This window comes from Dama dama, chromosome 5 (assembly GCF_033118175.1).
Source record: "Dama dama isolate Ldn47 chromosome 5, ASM3311817v1, whole genome shotgun sequence".
Lineage (NCBI taxonomy): Eukaryota > Metazoa > Chordata > Mammalia > Artiodactyla > Cervidae > Dama > Dama dama.
This window is the reverse complement of record NC_083685.1, coordinates 104,031,828-104,037,002: the sequence shown is the minus strand read 5'-3', so window position 1 is coordinate 104,037,002 and position 5,175 is coordinate 104,031,828.

The following is a 5,175-nucleotide window of genomic DNA, read 5'->3' as shown; positions in this document are numbered from 1 at the left end:
CCCCGCCCCAGAGACACCCAATCAGAGCGCGCATCCCGGAGAGCTCCGCCCCCCGAGTAGCCCAATCAAGACGCGGAGACAGGAGAGCTCCGCCCCCAGAGGAGCCCGCGCTATTGGCTACCTCGGGTCGGGCCTCGCCCAGTACAACGGGATGTGCCTTTGCTCACCTGGCCAGGGAGCATGGAGCCACCCCCTGGGACTGCAGGCCAGGGGCTGGGGGTTTCCGGGAAGACAAGAGGTTTAGAGGTGAATTCTGTTGCTTATATCTGTCTTTTGCATTGTCCTACTTACAGGTTAGCACAGTGGACATTTAAATAGGACAAAGGGGGGTTCCAACTCCGACGCTGTTACTCTGCACATATGGAACCCTAGACCAGTCGCTTCGCTTTTTGAGTTTCATATTCTCATCTTTGAGTTGGAGATAACTATATCTTCCTGACAGGGCTGTGGGGAGGTTTTGTAGATATATCTAAAACACTTGACATTGTGCCTGACACACAGCAAGGGCTCAATAAATAAAAAACGTTGTTGTTATTCAGTCGCCAAGTCGTGTCCGACTTTCTGCTACCCCTTGAACTGCAGCAGGCCTGGAAGGCTTCCCTGTTCTTCACTATCTCCTGGAGTTTGTTAAGACGTTAACATCTTAACATTAAACCATTGTTAAGAATACAAAACCAAGGGCCTGCACAATATAGGGAACAAGCTGACGAAGATTCTCTAACTGAAGGAAGGCTGACTTTTGGACTTTCCTGTTTGTCTCTGTGTTGTCAGATTTCAGCAAGAATTCTGCTAAGTCCGTTTAAACAGAACAGCCCGCCCCCACTTCTCCACATCTGATTGGATTCCTCATCTTCTACCAGGGTTGGTGATGTCTGATCACCCAGGCCTAGTCAGCTTGGCCAGAATTCCCTGTCCCCTGATGTTTCCCTTAGTAATTTTCCATCCACCCACCTCACCCTGCTCCTTGCTATAAATTCCCACTGCCCCTGCTGTATTCAGAGTTGAGCATAACCTCTCTCCCAAACTGCAAGGTTCTATGCCAGTGGTCCCTACACCAATTGAAATCATGTGCCCACCCTGCCCCCACCGAATAAGGTCTGTCTTACTGTCACTGATTCTTTACTGTGTCACTGTTTCTTTAACAGCTCAGGATTTTTCAGTACTCAGCGTACCCACAACACTTTACCTCTTACCATGTCAAACAATTTCCAAAATATTGTAACAAATGTGGCTAAAATGTGACAGTGAATGGATTCAAAATTGCTTCAGAAAAGTCTAGGGAAAGACAGTGAGAGAGTAAGGATCCATAAGAAAGTCAAGGACATTTAGTTCCTTTTCAAGGGCTCTAGATAAAATCCTGAGCCATATCCTTGAGCTGTGGTGCAGATACTGAAACCCCCACAAGGTGGAAGAAGTTAACAGCATGCTGACCACCAACATGTAGATACCACACTGGTTAAAGCCAAAAAATTGATAACTGAGATTCCCAAAACGCCACCCTGTTACCACCAACAACTAAAAAGAATGATCACGAGCTGATCACACACCCTTGAACCCTCACCCCTAATGTTGTCTTTGAAAACCTTCCCAAAAGCCACTGGGGAGTGGGGTCTTTTGAGCATGAGCTGCAGTAAACTTGGCCCTGTGGTATAGGTTGTATTTTCCTTCAGTACCACTTGGTGCCAGGAGGTTGACTTTGCTGTGCATCAGGTGAACTGATGTAGGCTTGGTTTGGTAATGTCTGTTGTCGTTGCTATTCAGTCTCTTAGTCATGTCTAACTCTTTGCGACCCCATGGACTGCAGCATGCCAGGATCCCCTGTCCTTCACTATCTTCCAGAGTTTGCTCAAATTCATGTCCATTGAGCCAATGATGCTATAGATAGATATTAATAACATCTCTTTGGAACATATATAAATCCTTTTGAAGACTAGATAGGCCTTTTGTCAAGTTGATGACCCAGGAATGTCTTTGTCAAGAACCTGGGAGCCATCACTTTGAAACATAAATGTGAAAAATCCAGCAGCCATATCTCCAAGTGTCTGTCACTGGGTAAGAACCTCCTTCTAAGATGCAGAACTACTTCCTGTCATAAAGATAGGAGAAGATTGTTATTCCTCTTGAGACAGGTAGGAAGGGGAAGGGCACAACCATTAAAAGCAGTTCATGGGGTAACAGGGTCGGACATGACTTAGCAACTGAACAACAACAACAACAGACTTTGAGGATACAACAAAAGCTAGTTGGGACCAATCAGGTCCAAAATAGTGGAAGAGTCGACTTCCAGCAGACCCTGAGCCTCAGTCTATGCTCAATGTAATGCATTAGCATCTAAATGACACACACAGGCAGCATGACAGTTTTGAGGCTGACCATAAGAGGACAAAAAGTGGGCAGTGGCCCAGTTCCTAGAAATTCCTGCCCCTTCTCCAACCACTTTACTCTTAAATTCTTTCCTGTGTGAAGCCAAGGACCCTCACTTGGTGACTCGCTAGAGACCTTGTTCACTCCTCCTCACCCTTCTCCTGCAACATCTTTTGTGGCAACCACGAAAGGGACATCAAAGGGCATAACCTGGATCCATCTACTAGGCTGTGGCTGCCTACTGCAGAGGACAGCTGGGACTTAGTCCTGAAGATTTGAGTAGCCCTTAGGTGGCAGCTAATGCTGCCTGGGAGATCTGGTGGAGACCAGCTCTCTGGCCCCGAAGGAGCCCACCAAGCCCAAGGCTCTTCTCTTCATGTTCGTCATTCTCCCCCATCACTCTGTTTCTTTGGACCTGAGAAGATCCACAGAGTCCACCACTTGGACTTCCAAATTAAGACTGTGGCAATTGGCAACCTGACTGGGTTAGTTTCCCCTCTCGGCTCCTCAAGTCTGATTCCCCCTTCCTCCTCGTTCTTAGTCTTGGCCCAGTTCCAGAATGTCAGAACTGCATCGGTGGCCCAAATAAGGAGACATTGGGAGTCTCCCACTACATCTGTGGCCCAGCCCTCTCTGAGTGCCTCTCAGGGCTCACAGCCTCATTGAACCCCTGGTCACATGTGAGGGTCTCAGACTTTATCAACCCCTGAGCAAAGGAAGTGATCAAGCACCCTCCGCAGAGGGCCTGTGAATCTCTGGCTGAGGAAGCGTCCTGGCTGGGCACCTTCTCTCTTCACCTTGGATTTCTCTCATATCCTCCATCTCTCATCCCCTCCTGGTTTCTTAGCCTGTCTACTGGTCCTTGCACCTCCCTGCAAGCTTTCCCAGTGGGTGGGGTGTTATCTATGTGCTGCTCATGTAAAGAAGTGCCCATCCTCAACAGCACAAGGACAACCTCCCAAGGAGGGCTTTGACCTTGTCTTATTACTACCTTCTGGCTTCTGCTCTACCCTGCAGCTCTGTTTGAAAACTGAAAGTGAAGTCGCTCAGTTGTGTCCAAGTCTTTTCCATCCCATGGACTGTAGCCCACCAGGCTCCTCCATCCATGGGATTCTCCAGACAAGAGTACTGGAGTGGGTTGCCATTTCCTTCTCCAGAGGATCTTACCGACCCAGGGATAGAACTTGGGTCTCCCGCATTGTAGGCAGACGCTTTACCGTCTGAACCACCAGGGAAGTCTGTTTGTTTACCTTTTCCTTTCTCCAAAAATGAAGGTAATCTGCTTAGTGACACGGCCTAGGTCTCCTTCCTTTCTCCCAGAAGGGTTTAGGATTTGGGACTCTAGTCACTTTTTCTGGCTCTTGTTCCTCCCCTTGACTAACCCCAGGGGTCTCCTCAGGCTCACCAAACTGATTTTGGGTGCCCTCACTGTTGTCTTTGCAAAACAAACCTTTTCTCATGGTCTGATGGCTACAAGCCCAGTTTTCCCTGCTTAATTAGACACCTCTTCTGCCTCGATCCCCTAACCTAATCAGTTTGTTCAGTAACTCAGTCATGTCCGACTCTTTGCAACACCGTGGCCTGCAGCACGCCAGTCCTGGACAGCACTTCCCTGTCCATCACCAACTCCCAGAGCTTGTTCAAACTCATGTCCACCGAGTCAGTGATGTCATCCAACCATCTCATGCTCTGTTGTCCCTTTTTCCTCCTGCCTTCAATCTTTCCCAGCATCAGGGTCTTTTCCAATGAGTCAGTTCTTCACATCAGGTGGCCAAAGTACTGGAGTTTCAGCTTCAACATCAGTCCTTCCAATGAATATTTAGCACTGATTTCCTTTAGGGCTGACTGGTTCGATCTCCTTGCTATCCAAAGTACTCTCACAAGTCTTCTTCAACACCACAGTTCAAAAGCATCAATTTTTCAGTGCTCAGCTGTCTTTATGGTCCAACTTTAACATACATGACTACTGGAAAAACCATAGCTTTGACTATAAGGACATTTTTTTGGTAAAGTAATGTCTTTGCTTTTTAATATACTATCTAGGTTTGTCATAGCTTTTCTTCCAAGGAGCAAGCGTCTTTTAATTTCATGGCTGTAGTCACCATATGCAGTGATTTTAGAGTCCAAGAAAATAAAGTCTGTCACTGTTTCCATTGTTTCCCATCTATTTGCCAGGAAGTGATGGGACCAGATGCCATGATCTTAGTTTTTTGAATGTTGAGTTTTAAGATAGCTTTTTCACTTTCCTCTTTCACTTTCGTCAAGAGCCTCTTTAATTCCTCTTTGCTTTCTGCCATAAGGGTGGTGTTATCTGCATATCTGAGGTTATTGATATTTCTCCCTGCAATCCTGATTCCACCTAGAGGTTCATCCAGTCCAGCATTTCACATGATGTACTCTGAATATAAGTTAAATAAGGAAGATGACAACATACAGCCTTGACGTATTCCTTTCCCACTTTGGAACCAGTCTGTTGTTTCATGTCCAGTTCTAACTGTTGCTTCTTGACCTGCGTACAGATTTCTCAGGAGACAGGTAAGGTGGTCTGGTATTCCCATCTCTTGAAGAATTTTCCACAGTTTGTTGTGATCCACACAGTCAAAGGCTTTGGTGTAGTCAATGAAGCAAAAGTAGATGTTTTTCTGGAATTCTCTTGCTTTTTCTATGATCCAACAGATTTTGGCAATTTGATCTCTTGTTCCTCTGCCTTTTCTAAATTCAGCTTGAACATCTGGAAGTTCTCTGTTCAAGAACTGTTGAAGCCTAGCTTGGAGAATTTTGAGCATTACTTTGCTTGTGTGTGAGATGAGT